Raw genomic sequence first — 25,384 nt, 5'->3', positions numbered from 1 at the left:
CCTTATCTTGCTCAGCAGGTCCTGGTTTCCTAGCTGAGAGTACTTTCCACTCACACCCGTGCTGACAGGCTGCTGGGAACACAAGGAACAGGACTGGGGCAGACAGAGAGGCATCTGGCTGCCTAGTGGTTAGGGCATTCTTCTGCATGGGGGGGGCAGAACCGTATCTAAGCCCAGCTCCAGGGAATTTGTTTATTTATTTTTTGTCTACTGCAAAAGAAAAAAGAGCAGACAGAAGGACGGCAACAACAGATCTGCTCCCCTCCTACTGCGTAACTGGAGACATGCTCATATAAAAGTGTCCGGCACCTACCCTCATGCCCACCATCTTCAAACATGAGCAAGACTGGCTTCCAGCTGGTGAAGACAACTACCATTTCTGGTAGCATCTTTATATTCTTAGTGGGGAGGTAGACACTCTGGAATCACTTAGGCAATGCACTATCCACAGAGAGACAAGTACCAAAATTAGGCTGCTTGTCTCATTTTATGTAGGTCCTCAAAGACAACTGCCTCTCTCTTGACTGACATGGTTGCTTTAGGCCAGCTGTCCTCCTTTCCCTACCTGAGGCAAGGTACATAAAGTTTCTGAGAGGCAGTGCCTGAATTAGACACCTAAGTTAGGTAGACTGGATACTGCCCCAAGCACCAAAATAACTGTGTCTTTTTCTGTGTCACTTGTCCAATATCACCAGGGAACTTGTGGCTTGCACTCATCACAGCTCCCATATTAATAACCTTGTTTTTTGGTTCCGGATCAGGAAATATCTCACATTTGCCTCCTTATTGCCTTGTAAGAGAGTGGCTGCAGCAGGGCTATCAGGATTGACTTTTATGTCACCAGGTGTAATTCCAGCCATGTTCTTAAGGACTAATAGTTATTCTCATCTGACTGGTGCTCCGTAATCAGTGTATCTCAGATTGGATGACTGTCACCTTTGCAGAGCACATTGTGGCTGTTGCAGGCTGGTCATACATCTTCTGCAGAGCTCTCCTGCACCAATCTAAGCCATGACAGAGAAAGATCCTGACAAAAACAATTGGGCAGAAAGGTGCCAAACCTGTGTTATGCCTCACATATTACCCAGCCTGAGCCTCTTTTACTGACATTTCCAGAGATCCCGTGGAGGAGAGTGCAAAGGTAAAACTCAGGTGCAACTATCCATTCTTATGTCTCAAACATTCATTTACATTTTGCTACCAAGCAACTGCATAAAACTATGACATACAAAATTTACTCTGGTACAGCAATGAAAAGATGGTCAGATGCTTAAAGTATGTTCCCATCTTTGACAACAGCAAAACTTTTAGCATTTAGTTAATGTGCAGTGTATTACTTGGGTTAGCTCAATGTTGGTCAGCTTTACCAGTGTGCCTGAAAGTCCGATCCGCAAAGGGAGCCCTGAAATCAAAGCTAAATGATCTTCTCCCATGCCACCTTCTGGCTTACCCTGAGGATTTGGGGCTATCGATAGCATGCAGAGGGACAAAGAGCCCAGATGTTGACTGTAGCAACACTAGCATGACCTTGGTTCAGCAGTTCACCTGGAGGTAACTGAGCTGTGCATCTGGCCCTCAACGTGCGTGACATCTGGTATTAGAGGCTGCACTAGAAGCTGTGGCTGAGTGTGACTGACTCAGATGGCAACAGGTTGGCAGCCCTTCAAAGAGGCTTTCTTTGTCTTCTTTGTGGGAGGTGTAAATGAACTGAATGGAGACGCTGAAGGCTTTCCCGTGCCAGTTATTAGCAATCTTACTTCTATATATAGCTTCTGCCTTACTTACTCTGGGTGAGCAAGCACAGTGGCATGTGAGTTATCGCTCCTGTCACGTTCACCTTTCTCGATTACATGCATTTTGTTTGCTTGCTCTATCACAGTGATGTAAGGCAGGCTAGAAGGAGGCAGCGATGCCATGCGACTTCAACGTGCTGGAGCTCCAGGCTCTACTCTCCAGTAAGGAGGTAGCCTGAATCATTTGCACACTAGGGTATTGCAGCCTCAGGACAGAGAGCACAGCTCCCAGCTAAACTTCCACGGAAAACCGGGCAGTTACTGAGCTCACTCTTCCAACAGGCCCATTGGTTTGGCCTAGCAGTAGTTCATGTGCAAGAACAGAAGCATCAGGAGACTGGCAAAAAATGCACTGGAGGAAAGCAGTGAAACATTTGCCTGTGCCCCCTGTCAAGCAAAGCCTGCTTACTATGAGGCTTCCACAATTTTGGTTAATTTTCCTGTTCTTTTCCATTTCTCTGATTTCTGGCCTGGGACCAGAAGCAACATGAGAAAGGCTGTTCAAATAGCACCATCGAGCCCACCGGATCTCAGCTCTCTCAGGGGAGACTGGAGAAAAATATCCTGTGCAATGAGCCTGCTTATACTAACCCAGTATAAACATGCACACTTCATACAGATTAGCAATAACTATTTCCCCTCTGAACTGCTTCATTCCCTCAACCAAGCAGCCCTCAGATCAGGATATTTTCCCTTCATTCTTTCTTGTGCTTTTTGAGGGTCAGCAAGTGCAGCAGTARCTGGAGCTTGACACCAATGTACCGTGAGCAGGGATGAGTCAAGGAAGTTAATTAGAGTTAACAAATCTGGGCCCAGTTCCCCGCTCCCTCATCCCTGCCTTAATTAGGAGAGAATAGCAGGCATCCTAGGGGCTGATCCTTCTCTATGTTGTCCATGCCAATGCAAAATGGCTACAAAACACTCCTTTGCTGAGTTCAGAATATCCAGGTTCCTGTTGCACATGCTGTGAGCAGGCATAAAACACCAATGAAACAACACGGTCCTGAGGATGCTGGTGTTAAAGGGCCAAGTACATTAAACAGCCATCTCAGATGATTTCACTATCTGTCTCAGGTAGGTCTGGGAGCAGCTTTCCCTAACAGGTTGTCGGTTTCCCCAAAAAGGTTGTTGGTGAGGGAACGTTGTATAACTCCACTCTCTACAAAGGCAAAGCCAACAGTGTCTTTACTCTGATAACTCTCTGCATCCCGTCTCGATGCTTTACTGTGTCATGCACCACCTCTCCATGAAAACAGATGCTGGCAGCTCCAGTCAAGCAGAACTCCTCCGCCATGGTCCCAAGCTCAGCCTTGGTGTTGGGTACTCTGCATGCCAACAGAGCGCAACATTAGCAGGGCCCCGGGGCATGATTTTGAGCACGCAGGAYGACACTGAGCACCTTTGAGTGCTGAGGGTGTGTGTGTGTTGGCAGAATTGATTAAATTTCTTGGATCACCACCAGCAGCTTTGACTTTGTTTGGGCCAAATTCCCAAAGGGGCCTCTCTGCTGCTTCCATGTTGGCTGTGGACAGGGTCTCTTGAGAACAGACTGGTCCAAGTTGGAATATGTTTTAGATAAACAGTGTGTCACGTTATGGCATGTGCCCAATAGCCTAAGCCAGCCAAATGCAAACCGCACCCACAAGCCTACCTCTCCTGGAGAGACGACGGTGGGCCATTCAGATGGCTGTGGGCCCACCAGGGAGGGAGTACACCATGAAGCCATTCTTAATCCCTAAACAAAACTCAGCAACCAGGATATTTTCCCTTTGATCGTGACATCATGCTGTCCAATTGCTCCTGGGTGTAATTTTAAAAGAAGGCAGAATAATTTCAGGTGATGACCTTTTAAGACACTTTTGGCAAGTCTAGAAGTGGTGGCTGTGATAGGCTGGTGGTGACTCACTCCTGCAGTATGTGACTGTGTCTCCCTATCTGCACCGGTCCATGGTATAGTTATTATCAGCCTCATTGAGAAGGGGAAATCACTTGGAATAAATTAAACAACTGCTCTTTTCTTCCTCTACAAGAAACATGAGCAAGATTTGCCTGAGTGGAGTGACAAGCTGATCCAGTGAATAAACATGGAGCCTTTTCACAGCAAGGCTCCTCCAGGCACCAGGACTATCTGAGGATGAATTACAGCAAATAAGACAGAACATTAGCAGCCAAAAGTATGGAGACAAAAACCAGAAGCAAGCTAAATGTTTCCAAGCTCAGTGATCCCATCTGGGGACTCAAACCTCCAACTGGGTTTGAGATTCAATGAAGCTTTTCTGTCTTTCTTGCATGGGGCTGTCCTGGGTAGAAGTCAAAACAATGAAATGCCATAGAGGAGACTACTCATATTGACCTAGATTGATCCTCCAAAGCTTTACCAAGCTAAATTCTGGGCAACCCATGTTGCCACACAGCCATTCCTTGGTTCTGATGCTGCAGGCATTCCTGGGTGTACTGATGATGCAGGTGTAGTCCTTTACAGATATCCTGGTGATGAGTGTGCAAATAAGGCGAGGAAAATTGCTAGGTATCTGCCATTTTGCGTTGTCAGCTCCTCGGGGCTTTACTCAGCTCTTTCTCAGATAAAACTCTGCTTATCTTTTGTGGGTGGTGGTATGCATAAGGAATTAATAAAATATAATTAATGCTACTAGGACTGACATCCTGACAGACAGAATCACTGGGCTGGTAAGAGGTATCAGACATTAGAGCATCCTGATGGTCTCTGTATCTTTTTTTTTTCTTTTTTTAAGAAAATGTGATTTTAGGGTCAATTAATGACACTGGCTTTTGGTAGCTTGATTAGTTTGTTTGTTTTTTAAGACTTTGGCCAGCCAAAACATGAGCGCAAAGAGGGGGTGAAGGGGGAAGTACCTTTTTGTCATCACTTGCCTCCCTGAAAACACCTCAACAGCCAAGATGTATGAATAAACCACCACACTTCTAGAATAGGCAGAATAATTCAAYAGAGCAGTTTTTCTGACATATATATTTTTAATATATCAGAAACTATAGGTATACTCTCTCTATATATATTATATATATATACACACACTATGTGTATATATACATAGTACATGTATACTATGTGTATATATAGTATATCTAAATGTTATACATATATACATTATACGTGTATATATACAATGTGTATATATGCTATGTATCTCTATATATACATATATAATGCATATATACTGTATATAGTATACATATTTGTGTGTGTGATATGTACAAATGCATACATATATATGTATTTTAAATATTTATATTAAATGCTTAGGCCACAATGTCTTGCTTTCATGAACAGGCTGCTACCTAACACATAAACATACTGCAGCTGCAATGGCATCCCCTCCTTACTCTATCACAAAAAGAAATATTTTTCAAATCGAAATGTTTTTCACCAAATAAAGCCCCCCCCCACTGCTCTGTGACACTTTGTTTTAAGAAAATGTTGCATTATATTCCTAACATAGGTCACCCTGATACTAAAGCCCATGTAGTGGTGGAAACAGAAAAGGGCCAAACAATATCTTTGCACACTGTGTCGCATCACTGCAATGTGCGGTGTTAAGAACAGCTTGGAAATCAAGGTTCAGAATCCCTCAAACCAGACCTCCTGTTGTCCACAACGTCCTTGTCAGCAGCTTACTGCTTGATCAGCGTCATCTGGTTAGGTGGTCAGTTAGATGCAGAGAGCATCATGACCACCTGTCTGGCTGTGGCCCCAGGGGAGTGCATCCCTCACACATGGGCTACCTCCCACTGCAAGCAGCAGAAGCACTATCACGCAGCTGAAATGACCAACTCTGCAATACCAGCAGCAAGTTGTCAGGCTGCTTGCAAATACCCCTCAGGCTGGAAAATATCGGATGAGTTGTTCTCTTCCCGATGCCTCACAGGTCTGCTTCAGACAGCAGTTGGAGATCTGCTCGTCTTGGGCCAATTCCCATGGTGGGTGCTAGTTCAACTCTGACTCTGATGTCATTGCAGGAGGGTGCTCTCACATATCACCACCTCTCCAGCATTTCTTCGAAGGAACATCCTCCAGGTTCTCCATACCAGCCGGCAGAGAAAAACAGACTCCCATCAGCAAATGTAGGCATTGGTGAGAGACCACCTCCTAGCTGAGAAAGGGTTGCCCATGTGTGAGAAAGGCTGGAAGGCTGCATATGCTGAAGGGAGAGACAGAGAAATCCAGTGAAACCCTGAACATTGTCTATGGGGCCTCCATACTTCTAAGAAAAAGAGTCCAAAGGGCCAATTCTCCTGCAACTTTAAACCTGTCCCTCAGCACAGTGCTGGCCCTTCCCACCCCCAAGTCCTTTATAGTTGTCCTCCCCTAAAAATATTGCAAACTTGCCCTTTCTGAACAGGTCCTCTCAGTGCAGCCCAGATTCTCCCCTCACTCCTGGGGAGTGCCGAGAACATGATTAGGCCCTAACAGCACTTGACAGGTTTTCACAGTGACCCCACTGACTCCAGTGTGGAATAACCATGAGCACAAGGATCAGGCTTGCTTTGGTGCATGGGCTTGAAGGAGGGACAGGCAGAGCAGAGCACAGTTATGCTGCAGGGAGCAAAATTTTCCCTGTTGTTGGACCTGGAGTGCCGCCAAAAGAGGGAAACACATGCATGTCCCTTGGACAGACACCCACACATACATGTGTTTGTAGTGACACACATATTAGTGTTTTCAAACAAATGCAAACATGCACTTAAGAAATTGCTCTCACACACATAGACACACACACAAACACTTGCACACACACTCCCATTCTCTCTTTCTCCCTCTGTCACATGTACTCAGATGCACAGAGATGCATATATATATATATATATGCACTGCTAGGTTTAGAGACTGTATAGCTGTTTCCGTAGGACCTCTCACAAAAGTATCTACATCTTACATTACTTATTCTCCCTGTAGTGACACTGACTTATATGGTYCTTTAAATACAACTGAAAACATGAGATATTTTCCCTGTGGAGCTTCCACTCTAAATCAAGATCGATAATGTGCCAGAAAAATGCAGACATTATGCATGGAAGAGATATGCAAAAAAACAGTTGGAAAGGAGCTGTTAGGAGTGCGCACGATACAGAAAATTTGCATTAATTAGTTTGTTCTCTCACTCTGAGGCACGCTTACACACTCACACATTGAGCCTATTCTCAAAGCTGTATTTTTTTTTAAGACACTGCTTTTTAAATTAAATATGGATGATAAAACAAAATCCCACTAGATGGCACTCTGTGGACATGCATAATTCACCTCCCAAAACACGCAGATTGCACTGCCAAATCCAAGCTGTTTGCAAGACTTGACGCAAAACTGAGAGGGTCTGGGGTGGCTGATCTAATGGCAAGGAGCTGGTGATGCCACACGCCCAGGAGTGTGCCACCAAGCGTCGGTGCCCTGCGCTGAAGTTGTGCTACTGTGTTCCACGTGATGTCATGATATGCTTGTCTTTGTGTCGATCCTTTGGGGCATTTGCTCCCTTTTATGGAACCAAAGGTGGTATGGTTTGTATTTCCTACATGGGAAACTGAGACCCAAGGAAAAGAAGTGATTTGTTGAAGCAAAGGAGTGAAACATGCAGGGAACAAAAACTCTGAARTCTGGACTCCTGCTCCCTTACTTTAATTACAGGGCTTCAGCCAGCCACACTGGACCCATAGGAAGGATGACACCCTAATGGTCTCCCTTATAGTTTAAACAACATCAAACAGTCTTGTATTAGGGCAATAGAAACCCTGCTTTGACCCTTTAATGGGTAGCTCACTCCAGGGAGCTGCTGTATCCCAGAGGTTATATGTGGCTGTAGGATGGAGAGAAAAGAAAGTGATACTTTCTTAAGGAAACCTGTCCTATCTGTCCCCTCCTAACTTGTCTTGCTCTGCATTTTCCTTCTCTTGCCCTCCTTGCCCATGAGCTCCTAGCYTACCTGTCCAACTGAGGTGACTTACATTGTGTGGCTGTTCAGAGTAGGACCAGGCTGAGCACAGCATGGGGTCACAGCTGGGCCAGGGGATCTGGAAAAGGTCCTGGTCTGCTTGTAAGGAACATAGATATCAGTGAGGAGAGGGTTTTGGGGGCTGCCCAACTCAGTACCACTGTGGTGGGGCTGTGAGTGAGGGCAGATGGGAGAACCAGACCCTGCCAGGGAAGCCTTCTGCATGCTTAGAAGATGTGGCTTGGGCTAGAGGAGAATCTAACCAAACCTGAAACCCAGTCCTTCCTTCCATTTGGCCTCAAACCACTCACTTCTGCACGTGCCGGGCTCAGGGAGGCCTGTGGGAGAAGCTGGGCCCAGGAGGGTCCTTTTTTCTCAGAGGCGAAGCTCTTTACTGTGTAGGGGGACAGCGAGACCCTGGCCCAGCCCTGCTGGGGTGTGCTCCTGCCTGGATGCCTGGGTCCTGCTCCCAGCCCCGCTACAGAGGCATAGCGAGTCCTCTGGTTAGCCCTGTTCAGCCCCCTCTCTGGGCCACGGCTTCACCCCGTAGGTGATAACAATGATTCTGACTCCTTCACGAGTACAAAACGCTCATTTGACCGAATGGCTGTTTGGCAGCATGAATGTTACTTCCACTGCTTGACTGACAGCATCCCGAGGCAATTTAATTAGAGAGACAAGAGTGCTCGAGAAAAATCATTAATTTCTCTTAAAGCAAAATCTTTGCTGAGCACACCTGCCTGACGCTGGGTTGTGGGGAGCGGGGCTGCGCTCCAGCAGTAATTGGCATGGGCACCCACACACGCGCTAATACAATCTTTTCATGTTTCATTCCTGCAAGCTCATTTTAATACCATCTGTCAGCAATCCGATCCCCTCTTATCAGTACTGTTATACCATCCAGCTATTAGACAGGCAGCGATGACGGGGCCGGAGGGCACATGCAGCCACCTTCGCACATGCTGCAAACCCTGCTGAGCTATCGAGGAATCGTTGTGCCTGGGACAGCAGGAACTGGCCTAAGGAGATGCTGGCCTTTGAAATGATAATGGCTCCAACACCATCACCCCAGTTCCACGGAAGCAAGGACAAATGAACAAATATGTCCAGGATAGCAAGGGGTGGATGGGACACTGGYGGAGCTGGGGATGGTTACATCTGGCTTGATTTTAGCTATTCTGTATGCAGCACGCATGAGATAATGATGTTTACTGCTAAGTGGCAGTGCTCAAGTGTCGGCTGAAGGTGAGAGCATGGAAGCTAGTGAGCCAGGTACCTTGGAGGATTTGGGTCTTAGGGGCCAGGGGGCCAGGGAGGGTGACTTGGGCAGGGCTGTGACTGTCTTTAGCAAGCAAAGAGGAGAATGAAGAGAAGTAAGGAAACCTGTGACACAGACCCGGATCTGGATGCGTTCAAGGCTGGGAACCCAAAGTCTGAGTGGCACAGCAGACTGGGGACACAGTATGTCACCCTGGGAAGCCATCCTCTGGGTCTGGTGTAGCTCAAATCTAGCCAGCAAGGACTGGCAGCTGCTGGCCAGATGGTTTGTGGGGAATCAGCTGGGACTTTCAGCCTGGTTTCAAAGGGCTGGAGCCTATGCCACCAAAACCACCACCGCAGTTATCACGGTTTGGCAGTCCTGCAGGCAGACACAGCAGTAGCCAAGGGCCAAACRAAAGCAAACGGACCGACTATGGGAGCAGCTGCCCAAACCGCAAAGCCCAAGAGAGAGCCACGGGTCCCTGGATAGAGYCATGGATGTATTCCCAATCAGCCCATGGGTGCTCTCCCCTACAAAGTCTGCCCAGGCTTAATTAAATAGCCACTAATGTCTTAAATATCTCCAGGATCTTGTTTCAATGAGCTTAAACCATCCCTTTGCTGCTCCTGTGGCTTGCTCCCCTAGCTCTGCCCTGGCCTGTTATCGCAGAGCTATGATGTGCCCCATTAGCCATGTGGCTGCCAAGCTCGTGTGCCCTGCAGCCCCCCTTGCTCCTGTCCCAGGCCAGGCTCTCAGGGGAGGCTTGAGGCCTGCCCTCAGAGCGCGATGGCTCCAGCGTGGACAGACGGCGACAATGTCCCTCACGAGCTGGGAGAGTCAGCAGTTGGTGCAGGCCACTCGAGCAAGGCTGGGTGCTGGCACTGCTGGCTTTTCAGGGACGCAGCTGACAAATGCATGTGTACCACAACACAGAGCTAAACCAGACATGATCGTACCTGTGTATGCACACAGAGCCGTCACACGTACCTCCCTGCAGCCACACTTCAGCCTGGACCTCTGCAGCCAGACACACACCTCCACAACCCTGGCGGGATGTGCACCCTCCACACAGTCACACACACGTACCCTGCAGTTAATGCTCATCAGCACCCCACTGCCCGGTGGCAGAAGATGGGCATCCATGCCAGTAAGAAAAGGGAGTCCATTAGCTTCTTCCCCTCCAGCCCCAGCCTCGTGCATGCCTGCACTGCCAGAGGCACACACAGAGCAGGAGGTATTCAGCTGTGGGTTTTTACAGGTTGCTCCATGGTGAAATGCATAGAGCAAAGCACAGAGTTTGTTACATGTGAAAAGCAGGGGATCAARAAAGGAATCAGCCCTGTGCCGTTTCTAGCTGTGGGCCGGGGGGTGGGAGGGTCTTTCTTGGGACGTCCTGCCTGGATTTACAAAGCTGAGAGATGCGCTGCCTATGGACACTGATGTTGTTGTTGTGCCTACAATCCTCAGCGGGGCACGYGGCCTTACAACACCACGGTGCGTCACCCTGCCAACACGCTCAGGACTTCCAGACTGCACTTATTCGTTTCAGACCTTACCGGCTCAAGCACAGCTCAAGACTGGTGCGGTGAGATCGCAACCAGGCTTGCGGAGTGTGCCACACGCCAGAGCACGGGGCTGTTGAGCCAGGCCCTGACTGTAATGTCTTTCCCTGTGCAGACGCAATTCTGGCAGTTCAGCCCTGAAGTCTCCTCCATGCCAATGCAGACCTCTCTGCAGGACCATCAAAGCCCCCCTTCTTCATCTTCGTGCAGGAGCGGGGGCTGTGATTGAAGCTGGTATTTGCTTCTGCAGCCCCAAATCTGGGCCTCTCCGTGCTCCCCAGGACCAGAGAYGGCTCGCACTGCTACCTAACTTAGCCCAGCCCCATGGCCTGGAGCCCAGACAGGTCCCTGCCTGCCCACCTCTAAAATCAGGTCTGGCTGTGATTTTTGCTGGCTTCAATTATCAGCAGTCCAAAATGGGAAATGCAGCCCCTGCTCTGCAGTCAGGAAAACTGAGCACAGTTTTTGCCTTGGATGCTCTCAGGGCTGCCTTTTGGGAATAGCTCATGGGCCAGGAATGTGGCTCTTTGGAGCACAAGCTAGGATCACTTCTATTTTCCCACTTAAAAACAGAGGAAAATAGATCAAATGTTAATTAGCAACAGGGGAGCATGCTGCAGGTTTATTAGGATTTTCCCCTCCTGTGGAACCGCCTGATTAAYGGGCAGACTACAAAACCCTGTAATACTTTCAACACGGCACATTTGGAAACAGCACGGCCAGTGCCCAAAAGATGAATAAGCCCAAGGGGGTATAAGCGCAGAAAGGGGGGAAGTGGGTTTGCCRAAAGAGATGATGAATCCCAGGCAATATCCCTTTTTCTGCCAGTGGCTAACAGTAAGATCCTAGCACAGTTACATATCTTTGGCTTGAATCTTTATCTGTAAAATGACCTAACCTCTGAGCTAGTTTAGGCTGTAATAAAAAGGCTAGTAGCTGGTGTGAGCTCTCACTGGTATCACAGCAACAGCGGGAACATTTCGGAGCGAGCTCAGTTTAGCTGCAGCCTCTGGGGTTCTGGGTAACAGCCCTTTAATGTCTGCAAAAGTGCTTTGAAACCCAGGGATGAGGAATGTGTGAGGGGAAGGACGACTGTTATTACGGATGCAGCAGATTGTGCTTCAAGCGTATCTGAATGCAACAGCTCAGTGTAATCATGCCTGAGACGTGAAGAATATCTCCATGAAACAGCTCAGCTAAGATTTCTCCTGACTGATGTAGCTGAGGATACGCAAGGAGACCCAATGAGCTGCATGACTTAAAGGATGCTTCAGGTGGGATAAAGCCAGCGAAAAAGTAAACAGGCAATTCTGGGTGATCCAACAGTGCAGAAGCTGTTGGTGCAATGTGAGGACAGAAAAATATCTCATTTATTCCTGCATGCTGGGCAGAGGGGAGGTTAAGAATCAAAATGTGCTTTGGACCGTTCTCTCCCTCCCATCCGGAGCTGTCTGCATGTCCCTGGAAGGATCTTGGAAACTTCTGGCCTTGATCATCCCCTACCAAAAAATCTTCTACACCTCTAAAAGTCACTCTCTGGAATTTACCCCTAAACCTTGATGGAAAGGAAAGTGGGTTTTGTGGCCATAGTTTTAACCCCCAGGAAGAAACTGAGCTATGACAAGGCAGTTGCTCTCTCTTGCACATCCTTGGAAGGGAAGGCAGAGAGAGGAGAGCCCAGAAGGGAGCCACGCTGCCCTGAGCGGGCGAGCTTTGCTCTCGCCAAGTGTCCTTTGGCCCTGTCCGGGGGAGCAGCACCTCCCCACTGCCCGGCCATTCGAGACTGACCTCTATCCAGACTGCTTGATACAAGCCATAAGAGAAGAATCAGCACTACCATTTTTCCATTTCAGTAGCTTGCTGGCATGTTTCGAAAATGGAGGCTGTCTGAAAAGGCACAGTACTCCAAATCTGTTCCTGGCCAATGGCCCAAAAGGGCTAAATGTTATAATGGTACCTCCAGTGTCCATCGAAGCAGTTTATAGGAGAGACTGTAGGATTTCTCAGTTTATCCTCCTTCCTGAAGCAGTACCTCTGGGTTATTGCACTTATTAAATTACGAGCTGTAACACAACTGGGTAAATAATAAATTGTGGGAAGGAAATAAAAAATACCACCCATTTAGATTATTAGTCCAGATGAGTGAATTAGGTGTTGAAACAGCACCTTTGAAGCTCTACTCATTAAATCACACACCAATTCAGTGCTTATTAGGTCTCCAGTCAGATATATAAAAGCACCAGSCAGATAGGTTTGCTGTTAGCAGTAGCCATTACTTTTTCTGCTGTGAGCAGCCTGTGAGCTTCATGCTGTTTGTTGGGTTGTGAGAGGAGAAGTTTAAAGCACCAGCTCCTGGTGCCATGTGAGAATTTAAGAATTGCGGGGTTTGGTTCTAGAGAAGCAGTTTCTAGACCTTATTGTGGTGGAGGATAGCAGGAAAATGAGCCCCTCAGGTGTTTCAAGACCAGATGACAAACACAAAGAACCGTCAACAATGTATTATCGCTTTCTAAAGCAGTGTCACGATTTTGCAAACCTGACTGCCAGTTTGGATGGGTTGGGATGCAACAGTGCACTGCAATGTGCTTCAGGCAYGGGCATTTTTCTCAGGCCTTGAAAATGCTCAGTGCATGAGGATATGGGAACTGTGTCTGTTAAATGACTATGGAAACTAGGTACGAGAGGGCTAGAGAAGGTGCTCATCAAACATTCAAGTCTGGCTAGACAGATTATACTGTTCCCTTATCTAATAAATGCCTTGGTTCAAGGATAGCACAAAATCATCTACTCTGTGGYGCTTCACTGTTGTACCATGGACCTCAATAAATCCATTCTGTCAAGGGAAAATGTGATAAAAACAGATAACTACACTCACAAAGAGTTGTGCAGGAATAGAAAATAACATGTGAGGATCTCCAGAGGCTTTCTGGTCTATCTGTCTGTTCCAAGAGAAAATCAGCCTCTACCTAAAACCTTCCTGCTATGTATACCTCAAAGATGTCAGTGGAGCCCTTGCCTCTCTGCAACGTGGGCCCACACTTAGCAGGCTCCCCTGCCGCAGGATCCACCCATCCATCTATCACAACTGCCCTCTTCCTTGGGCATCCCTACACACCTTACCTGTGCCACTTATCTCCTCTTTTTTCCATGCTCATCTCCTGCCAGGCAATATAAGTATCTGATGCAAGGGTGTCAAGAGGATGGGGCCAGACTCTTCTCATTGGTGCTCAGTGACGGGACGAGATGCAATGGGCACAAATCAAAACACAGGAAATTCAGCTTGAACCTAAGAAAGCACTTCTTTACTGTGAAGGATGGTTGAACATTGGAACAGGTGGCCCAGAGAGGTTGTGGAGTCTCCATCTTTGGAGATATTCAAAACCCAATTGGACATGGTCCTGGGCAACCAGCCGTAGGTGACCCTTCCTGAGCAGGTGGATTGGAGCAGATTCTCTCCATAGGTCCCTGCCAACCCCAACTATTCTGTGATTCTGTGATTCTGTGATTTTGTAATACTGTCTGACTGACTGGCCAGCAGCCTGGATGCTCACATGCCGTCATTGTTCAGCCACCAGCTGGGTGATATGTGGCACCCAAACCATAAAGGCATTCATACAGAGCTCATGAAAAAACATTGAAAGACCTTCCTTTAGCATAATACGTAGTGCAAAAGAATGCCTGATTTTTATCTAACCTGACTCCTTTAATAAATTCATGTCATAATGTACCACAGAGCTCTTAAAACTGGAGATCTGCTTCACTGGAGCTGTGTTCAGACATGGTATTGTTGGCACTGTGTATTCAAAAGCCATGAGTGAAGTTTCCAAAGTCATGAGGTTAGAAAGATAATACATATTGCATTCTTCATATTTACCTTATATTAGAAAATAGAAGGTCATGATTTCCAGCTTCTTTCATAGCTGCRAAAATTAGAAATCTTTATCAAAGTGAAAATTTGGATGCTCAGTTAATAACATGATTCCAGGAGCTAAGCTGCCATACGATACGTGCTGCAAGACTAAATAATAAAGAACTAGCAATGGTACAGATGTACCTGGGACTTCCCAGGGCTCACATGTTTATAGGACCAAAGATTTAGCTAAATGTGCTTACCACGAGTCCAGCCCTGCTCTCTCTGAGTGTTTAGTGTTTCACTTCCTAACCCAGATATTTCAGCTGGGACATCGCATTTCTTTAAGACTGAAGCAACTGGTCATGGTTGTGACCTAAGSTGACTTTCAAGCTACTGTTGAAATTGGGGGAAAACCTTCTGAGATAAATAATACATAGAATATGCTCTCATTCACTGCCACCTTTGGCTGAAACCATTTCTCTTCTATAGTCCACTTGAAGAAGAATAAAGCTGACTCATCTCACAGGACTTTTTTTTTTTTTTTTTTTTTTTTGAGGTTTAAAGTGGTTGTTGGTTATCTGGTTCAAGGTGCAACATAAGTGCAAGTTACTAGGGGCCTTTTAATGCCGTGGCTTGGAGAGAGCAATGACAGTAGGATCTGATTGACTCACAGGCCCCCATGCTCTTGAATACAGGGTCCCAGATGCAATGTCTGGCAGGTGCTTGCCTTCACCATAGTTTCTGTGTACCTGAAAGTCCTTAACCCAGTCCTCATGCATTAATGTACACATTGAGAATCATGGGATCACAGGATAATTCGGGTTGGAAGGGACCTCAGGAGGTCTCTAGTTCAGAGCAGGGTCAGCTATGAGGTCAGCCCAGGTTACTGAAGGCTTTATCCAGCTTGGTCTTGAAAACCTTGAGTATGCTCCATTTAGAGAAGTCAGGGCAACACTACTGTGGGACATACCCCAGGTCTCACAGGAAGGCAGGGGCAGAATCATGAATTTAACCCATGTATTAATCCCTCTCGGCAAGCACAGGGGGGCCACAGTTCCAAATCTTCCCCTATAACTCAGAGGATAGAGTTGTTTGCATCTTTTCTAAAGATGAAAGCCAAGGTTTTCACTTAATCATCTGAGTCCAGGAGCTGTGACTTTACAAAGAAATGCATATTATGAAACACCTGATTAAAATGAAAAGCAAAAGCTGACATTGTGGAATTAACCTTACAGCTTCCTGCATCCCTTGATTTTGTCGACCCCATTTTAGGCATGAGAGACTGTGAGCAGGCACTGGTGACTCCAGCTGGACACAAACTTTGTTATTAGGTGTTTTTTTAATTTGCCTTCTAACAGTCCAAGAAGTATCTGCAGGGAGAATGAAGTCATACTTTGCCTGCCAGTGCTCCTCACAAGTGGTCTTGCCGTAATTATCAGCAGAGCTGCCGGTCTGATATAACGTGCATGACTTTCCCAGTTGTCGCTGGCAGTTCGTGCCCACCACGCAGGTCTCGCTAGGTATGTGTGCGACACCAGTGGGTTTTGACTCCCAGTATGCAGCATCGCAAGCAAGCACAGGCCCCTTTCCTGCACGGCAGTGTCGCTAGCCGTGGGAGAAGGTCCATCATGTCAGCAAAGCCTAACCACTGTTGATGCCCCTTCCTGATGGCCMCGTCCCCTGTGGAGAGCTCTGGGGAGTCCTCCTTCCTGCACCATGCATGCTAATCCCATGCCTCTGCCCGACCCCGGGATGGCTAAGCCCTTCGCCACCTCCTTTGGTTTTCCTTCCCTTCCTCCCCTTTTCCGCGCTGCACACAGCAGCCTCCTCCTGTTGTYATAACAACAAGCAGCAGCCCGTGGCCAGCCATGCCAGCCCTTCCCGTCAAAAACACCTCCTCTCGGGAGAAAACACCGCTCTGTGCCCTGAACCATCTGGCTGCAGAGGGGAGGAGGCTGAGTTCACCCTGGGGGAGAGRAAGGGGGTGGCTGCCTACGTTTTGCCTCCAACCTACGTTTTGCCTCCAATTATGCACTCGGTCCCAAACACACACGTGTAATGAGCTGTCCCCGGGGCCGGTCTCTGCAGCAGCGCCCCAGCTCATGCATTCATTTGCTTTTACCAGCCCCATTCCCTCTACCCTGCCTGTATCCTTCCTCTTTCTGTCCCAGCCACAGCAAGGTGGTGGTGGTGGTGGTGGTGGTGGTGGTGCAGGGGGGGTGACGTGACGGAGCTGCAGAAAGATCTGTGTCCCTGCCTGGCACCCAGCTGCAAGGCAGAGCGTGCATTTACACCCGCACGTCAGCCAAACCTGCCTGGAGGAGGGCGCCCACACAGGCACAGCCGCTGCCCCAGGCATCCCTCCTCCCTGCCAGCTCGCCTGAGCCCCAGAGACCCTTGGGGACCACCAGAGCCAGGTCCTCCATCCCCTCTCAGGGCTGGCAGCCCTCAGGCTCTTCTCCCTGCGAGACAACCCCATCGTGCAGCGCCCCAAGGCACAGGCATGGGCAGGATTACACAAGGCTCCCGACACACAGCGGGGGAGAAGGGCTTGGTTAAGAGAGCTGTGGGGCTTCGCGAAGGGCATGGCATCAGCAGAAGGTGCCTATTATACAAGGACAACATCTTGTTTCCGCGTGTAAGCCCTTTTCCTGCTGTCGGTGAAAGCAAGCTGCGGCTTCTTGGTGTAGGAAGTGGCTGGCAAAGAGGACCTGCCAGATGACAACCCCATTCATTAGCACTCTGGGGACTTGCTGCTTTATTAGATAACTAGAATAGAAAAGGCAAGGTAAAATATTTATTCACAGGCCAGCGCTTGTTGGCGTGTGTAAGGAGAGGCCAGATCAGTCCCATAGGCTCCCTGCAGCTTGATAAACACCATTCTGATGGAGACCAGGACCACAGACCTAGTCAGAGCTGAGCCCTCAAGCCAAATGAGGCACAGAGCACCCATCAGGAAAAAGTTCAGGAAAACCAGTGAGTCCAAAGGCCAGGCTTCGAATCCTGACTCTCCTTGGTAACCCCATGGTTTCAAGTAGAAAATGGCATGTCCTGCTGCTGCTGCAGTGTTTTTTAGGAGACCTTGTCTTACACGTGAGCAGCTGGATGGAGGCTATCAGCATGCAGCAATGCAGCTCCTGGGGTCTAAGGCACAGAGCCAGGGCTGCCTCGGGTTTGCGCGATGCTAGTGGTCCTGCCTGGGTGCAAGGGTGGTCCGGTAAGCCTGCCTCCTTGGTGCTCTCCACTAATGCAATGGCCAGTACAACTGGTTCTTAGTCCTGCTGCTGTTGCCTTCCTTAGAAATGCTTCGCATTGCACTGTGCTGAGAGGCTGCGCTAGCTTCAGCTGTCCCTGGGGGAACAGCACAGCCCTGTCACCCTTCAGCGACTGTCCCTGCCCTGCAGCCCCTGTGCTTACCTACCCTACAAGCTGGCAGCCAGCTGCCTTTGGGACCTCAAAGACATTTTTCTTTCTGGCAGCCAGCAACCAATTAAAGCAACTGAAGACCAGCCTGTTCAAACCAAGGTGATGCTTCGACGCCCAGAGGTATGCAGGATACAGAGAGTCAAGATAAAACAACAGAGACCTGAGGTTTTCCTAGCCTTTATTCAAACTTTGTGTGAGCTCCATTCAGCCCAGACCCTCTATGCCAGGACCAAAGACCAACACTCTTGTTGGTGGCTCTCCGCCTCTCTTTATCAGCTTGTCTTTTCCAGTGAAGTCTGCCAGGTTCACCCATCTCCCCCTCCAGGGAGCATTCCCAACTCATTGCATTGATGCTCGTGTGAAAAAACAAAACCAGAAACCATCCAAAAACTTGCTGGCATGGTTGGATGTTGGCATGAACCTTTGCCTGTGGTCAGCACCACCCTGTCCCAGCTGCAGTCCTGCCGTGTCTCCCTGGAGCCACTGCTTCTCTCTCTGCCCCCAGTTCTTCTCTGGTATGTTAGTTCTCCCATGCCAACAGCTCCCTTTGGTGTAACTCTGTGCAAGAATGCGGAGTGATTTAAAGCAGGTAAACTGCCGTTGCCAGTGACATTTTTGTTAAAGCCAGTTCATTCTCTACGCATTCTCTCTCATCAGCTCTTCCCAGTAGTCACAACCGAACCACATCTTTAAACACGGTGCTGCTAAAATCCAAGCCATCCACACGTTATTCTGGCTACTTCTTCAGCCCAGAGTTATACAGGGCATCCTGGAAGGAATGGACCAGATTTCTTAGGGTGCTTTTCTGCCTGTGATGCACCTAAAGGCCTATTGGTTAGGAATAAATCTTTTTAGGCTCTGAAGTCGTGTATTTTCAGGTTCCTAAAACTGACCTGAGACATGCTTTCAGAAAATGCCTGATGAGAAGCAGTAATGAAACCTGAGTATTGTATTTCCTTAACTCTTCCGAACAGGAGGACAGCCTAGTTAGAGGCCATTCCTACTTAAAGGCATCACTTATACCTAACTTTTGCTGAGAATGTTTATCTATAGACAGATCTGTGGATTCAGAGATGATGATACTGGGGCCTCTTCTTGGGCCCAAGCCACTCGGAGACAGAAACTGAGTCAGTGGAGAAGAAAAGACCATTTCACCACAGGACTTGAGTATTTTAAAAGAACCGAGGAAACTTTAGACTCTCAGGGAGCGATACAGGTTTGGAACTTCCTACAGAGTTGCCGCAGCCTTCCTTCCTTCGCACGGCAACTGGTAACTGCATTTCCCAGGAGGAACCGGACTGTAATATCAGTCCAAGGATTCTTAATATTTTGATGATACATTTGGCTTCACAGGGGAGGAAATGTCTCATCTCTGTGTCTAGAAAACAAAGGCTCTTTAGGGGGAAGGTATTTTTTGGGACACCTGATTAATTGGAGCCACTCTGGAGATTCGTGTAAACCAAATTGGTTCCAGGTTTTGGAGATTAGCAGGGTTTAGCTGCAGCATTCTCCAGACAGCTCTGGCTGCCTTTAAAGTGTCTCTGTTTTTAAGCATTGGTGAAACTATTTTTTTTTTTAAAGGGAAAAATTATTCCTCCGTTCAGTGGCTAAAGCACACACTGGAGGGGCTGGCAGTGTATCTGGAACAAACGTCACCATCCCGTGGCCTCCAGCCAATACTCATTGCCTTCAACTACTATAAAGGAAAATAAAAGGTCTTCTTAGAGTAATTCACACGTTTCCCTAGGCCCACGGAGTCTCTCTGGATGCACGGACCAAAGCGCTGGATCCACCTCTATTGCACCTAGCACGGCACTGACTCCAGAGCTGCAGTGCGGGGAGCTGGGGAGAGCAGGAGGAGTGGGAATCGCCCGGAGCTGAGGCGCACACAGGCCTGAGGAGCACAGCACCCACCAGCCAAAGCCTTGCAAGCCTTTCCAGGCACGGCAGAGCCCCCGCGGGGAGACGGTGCACCAAGCTGTGCACCTTTAGGCCTCCTTGTTGCATAGGCTTTTACCACTGTAGTTTTCTCATCGCCTCTTGAGGGGGCCGGTATCGCTATCTGCAGTTGGGGAAACTGAGGCACGGAGCAAGGACCTGCTCACGCAGCCGAGGGTGCCGGGAACAGGCACCCRCCTTTCATCCCTGACCAGTCCCCCTCCTTGYTCCGCGTACTCTGCTTTTATCCTCYGCGACTCCGCGCCGCAAAGCGAGYGACGAATAAGCGAAAGAGCAGTAATTGCTGCCAAGCCGGGCAGCTCTCTAAGAGGAGGAGCRCGGAGGTTCGAGACCCCGCCACCGACACCTCTCYCTCCTGCTCCCGCGGAAGCGYTGCTCTTGCGAGGCTAAACGAGGACCAGATGAGCTTGCCCACCCCTTCCCTCGTCTTTCTCGTGCGGCGCAGCCACCGCGGTCAGCAATCAGGGCTGGAGGAGCCGACTGTTCCGGCTGCAGGCTCGGATGCCGCGACGCGGAGCAGCTGGTTCTGCTGGCCGGCGCGGCCCCAGCTGCGCGGTCGCAGATAGAAATCAGAGAGCGAYTGACTTCCTTGACCTGTTTTGCAGATGTCCGTCGGGTCGCATGAAGGCTGGGCGGACCGCTGGAAGCGATGGGGCCGAGAGGAGCGGGCGGGAAGCCGCCCGGAAGGGTTTGCGAAAGCCCGGAGGGAGCGGACGGGCTGACGGCCGCTTGCTTTGCGGGAAGGGCAATTAGCAGGGGGAAATTACGGGCTTTTTTTTTTTGTGGTTTAATTAGTTTTTCATGGGGGTGCTCACTGCGGGACCGGCGCTGGCGGCGGCCCAGCCTCGGGCAGGCGGGAGGCCCCGCTTCCCTGGCTCACGGCATCCAGGCTGACGTCGTCCCGGGAGCAGGGCCGGAAAGGGACGATGGGTGCAGAGCTGCGGCACGGCCACGGAGGAAGAGGAGGAAGAGGAGGAAGAGGAGGGGAGCCGATTCCCCGCCTTCGGCAAAATGGATCAGGCCCTCGGCGTGTTCGACTCGGCTGGGCCGTGGCGGGGGGCGGCGGGGAGGGGGGGAACCGCCTGCAGACAGACAGACGTGCCCCGGAGGGGGAAGGACAGGAGCGGGACGAGCACGCCCCAACGGGGGGCACCAGCCCTCCGAGGAGCGACCGAAAYGCCCCAGGCCCCGCGGAGCTCCTCGCGCGACCTAAGGACACGGCTCAAAATCCGCGGCCGGAGACGCCGCCGGCGGACGGACGTTCTCCCATTCACGCACCGAGTCGGGTCGGGACTCGGCGGAGCCGGCGGGGTGGCCCGAGCACCCACCGTGCCCCGAGGCTTCCCTACCGCTGCGCTGCAAGGAGGAAAACCCCCCCAAAATACATTAGCGGTGCTAATAAAAATATGTTTGCAGCTCTTTAAATTTACCTCCATCGCTTGAGAAGCCAGGGCTCTGTCTGTACCGAAAATAAATAAATAAAYAAACAAACAAACAAACAAATAAATAAAAATTAAAGACTGCCAGTCATGCAAGTAGTAATATGTTGGGACTTTAAAATTTATTCCAACATGCTATTTTTTTAAAAATATGCTCAGACTGAGCAGACAGGCTGAGCTGTAGTAAAGGCAATATTATACTTGTAAAAACTTCTCATTCACAGTACAGATGTCATTTACAATAAGGGTCACAAACATCAAATACTGAGTATTTTTTTCTTCTTCTTTTTGTGTTTTTTTGTGTTTTTTTGTGTTTTTTTTTGTTTTTTACATCGGACTGTGCTTTTTACCTGCATTTTTTTTTTGCACTGATATAACCATACAGACATTGCAAGATGCAAGTGTAGAAACTGGAGTTAAAATAAAATTACAGGCAAAACTACCAAATTACATTGTACGCTGTACATATTTACAGTACCTTTTTTGGAATGTATTGCCATTTTAAGAACATATAGAAACTTTCTACAGACTATTCCACTTACAGAATACATACACCTTTTAGAAAAAAAGGCAAATATTTATCTTACATGAGACCATGTATATTAAATTTGCGTACACATTATTATTATTATTTTTCTTTACATTACATTTACTAAAGTGATCGTAAGTGCCATCATATCTCAGTAATGAAAACAGATTGGTTTTATGCCATCAGGACTGATTTTTTTTATTATCTTTTATTATTTTTTTGTAAATAATTTACAATATGCTTTTATTTGTAAATACTGTGCAATAGATGGAGATATTAAAAAAAGGAAAGCACATGATGAAACCAAGTCAGCAAAAGAAAAAAGCTATTGCAAGAACACCAGAAAAGGGCTAGATCAAACTGTTTAGGATTTTGCATAAAAATCGGAATAATCTTAATGAATTCCATGTGACCAAGTATATTGCTTTTTCAGATCCTACTTTTGCGGATTTAAAAGAAAAAAATGGGTATAAGTGAAAGATGGCTTAAGGTATAACCAACTCTTTTGCGGATTTTTTTTTTTTTTTTGGTGGAGATTTATTTCAAAACGATGGGGACGCGGTCCAGTCGTGTCTAACGTTAGACTCTGATGGAGCTGAYGTTTGAAGGTATGAAGAGCGCTGAGATGCTTTACTCTGCTTGACTGCAAGTAGGACCCGGGCACCTAACCCTGCCTGCGGTGACCTGCCGCATCCATCCCTAGGGCCGCGGAGAGCTCGCGGGCCCTGTCGGCTCCGACAGGACTCGAGCAGCATTTTTGACCAGCCCATCGCTTTTATCAGCAAGGCCCCAAGCACCAATGGAGGAGGAGAACTTTATAGACACCCGGCTGGAAAACGTCACCTCTAGGAGCAGGTGGTGAAATACATTTCCCAGTCCTAAGCTGTAAAGTCACAGCTACTTCATCCTTACTTTTAAGAGTTTCCTCTTGCAATTCTTGGGTATCTAGCCAACAACCTGTGAATAATCAGAGTTGACGGAGGTCTACTTCAAGGCACTGGGTCGTGCTTGGGAGCCAGCTGCTCCCTCTCCTCCTCCTCCCAGGGTCTGTTCAGTCCTGCAAAACACTGAGCTCTGTAACCTTGATAAAAGATGCTAAATTCATGCTTAGCTTTAAGCACAAAGAAGTTACTGAAACTCCTGAAACGCTTAAACCCACATATAAGTGCTTTATTAGCTCTGGATATAAGGCTTGGTACTTAACGTGACGGCTTCACAGAGTTATTTAACAGCGTGGGCCGAGTCCTCCTTGCAGGATGGTTTCTTGGACGCCAGGGCATCCGTTCGCCATTGGGTACCTGCATTCACGGGGAGCTACACAAACAGCTTCCCAGGGACGGGAATATCAGAAGAAGGTTTGGGCTGATTAACCAGCTAGGTAACAAAAAAGGAGCAGCCAGTCTCTGGAGGCCATGTGCCTTCACGGACTATAAATTAAGAACCTCTGCCATAAGAAAAGCAGAGCTTATTTTCACCTGCTGACGCAAAGGAAGGACTGAGCTTTGGTTTTTAATTTGCCTGCTTGCATTATCAATACATTCTGYTGCAAAATAACACTGCTCGCTGCCTCTGCAAGGTGTCTGGACAAGAACGAACTTATCCACCCCTGCGGCACCTGTGGAAGGTAAATTAGGCTTTAGCATCCCTATTTTCCAGACTGAACAGACAGCCGGAGCGATATTAAAAGCCGTGACCTGCAAGCAGCTCTCACCAAGCGTGGCGCTCGCTCCTGCAGCGGGTGCTCAGCACAGAAAACGCAGCCACCGGTAACAGCCGGGTCTTAAGCCCCGCCGTAAGTAGGTGCAGCCGTGTTCGAAGGAGAGCGGCGTTACTCCCTAGCTGCACGCGGCGCAGGGGGTGGATGTGCTTTGCTCGAGGCGACGCCGCGGCTCGGCAGCGGGGCCGCGACGGTGCCTCCCGCCCGGCGCGCAGCGGGAGAGGTGCCGGTGCCTGCGGGAGGACGCCTGTCCTCGGGAGCTCCGAACTGCCGGTGTGATAGTTAGCCCTTAGGTATCACTTTTTTTTTGTGTGTGTGTGTGATTCTCTTTTTGCCTAGTCGATAGGCCGTATTGCCCCATAGGTATAGCGTGAAGCACCATTTCACCCCAGCCAGAGCTTCTCCCAGCCGTGCCGGCAGCCGCTCCGCTGAGAACCCAAACCGGGTCGAAACTCGGCACTTTATTTTTATTTTTATTTTTTTTTTGGCCCTTCTCCAGAGTTGTCAGCCGCCGCGGCTGCAAGGCGATGAGGACGGGATGCGAGCAGGGCATGAGCTGGGGARCACCTTGCTGCTGCACGGCCCTGCCCTGTCCTCTCCCGCTGCCCGGCCCCCCCGCGCCAAGGGACCTCGTGGTGGCTGCAGAAACCTCGACTCAGCTCGAGCTTCTGGGAGAAAAAAGGAAAAGAAACCCCCCCAGACAGGGTGTTTGCGTAGGGGGAAACACAACCGTGCCAAGTATCGACAGGTCAAGGATTAAAATACAGTTACGAAAGGAAGTTGAGCAAATTTGATCTAGCCCAAAGCTAATGTCAAACGCACCTAACAAAACCAGGATGCTGCGTGCACAACAACTGCTGCATCTTTTTTCTTTATGTACAGGTCATATATATATATATATATATAAAATATATATATATATATATATATTTATATATATATATATATATAAATTAAATACAAAAGCTACCTTGGAATAATGTTAAGAGTGTGACAAGGACACGGGGCAGAAGAGTGGCAGAAGCCTGGAAATTCACAACTGTCGCTAGATTTGGAGAGGTGGATGGTTTCCGGGGATGCTCACGCAGACCCTGGTTGAACAGTCCACCCCTAGTCGTCACAATAGTTAAGCATGCGCTTAAATCCTGTTCAAACAAGTAGGATTTAAGCTAGCACTTACGAGTTTTACTGAATGGAGCTTCTATGCTGAATTGAACCCACAGACCCTGCTCCCGCCATGGGATCTGGCTGGCTTTGAAAGCAGGACCTGCTTGCAGGCTTGGGGCCAAAGAGGGGGAAATGGGAAAAGGGGAAACTTGATAAAAGTGCTAATTAAGGTATAAACAGGTTCTGGATATTGTTTTGGTCAGTGTCACAACCTTAATGTTATTTCCATGATATCTTCTTTTGTACTTAATTCCCTTTACAAGAAAAAAAAAAAAATCACAGAAGTTTATTAAAAAAATCTATATTATTTGCCCGTGAAACGGGAACAGTTCATAGCTCATCAAGTCTGGCAAGGAAATATGTTCTCATTCAGGATTTTATTTGATTTCTTTTATTTATTTTTTTTTAATTTTTATTTTTTTTTAAAAAGTGTATTACGTACCCGATAAACTGGAACAGCTCTGAAAGAAGAAAGAACTGGTCCACTGGTTAAATATTTATATCTTTTTTTTTTTTTGTTAAAATAAAAAAGTATTTGTACAGATTCCATAGACCAGAAAACCCTCTGAAGTAGTAAAGAGCCTGCTGTCTATTAGGGCAAACACGTATCGAACATTTTTATTTTAAAAAGTGTGTTAATGTGACAGAGAGGAATGGCTCCACTGTGTCTCTCTGTATTTGGTATCGTATCTATTGGCAGTAGAGGCCATTGCTCCGC

The sequence above is a fragment of the Apteryx rowi genome, unplaced genomic scaffold, assembly GCF_003343035.1.
Source record: "Apteryx rowi isolate R43461 unplaced genomic scaffold, aptRow1 scaffold_43, whole genome shotgun sequence".
Lineage (NCBI taxonomy): Eukaryota > Metazoa > Chordata > Aves > Apterygiformes > Apterygidae > Apteryx > Apteryx rowi.
This window is presented reverse-complemented; position numbering follows the sequence as displayed.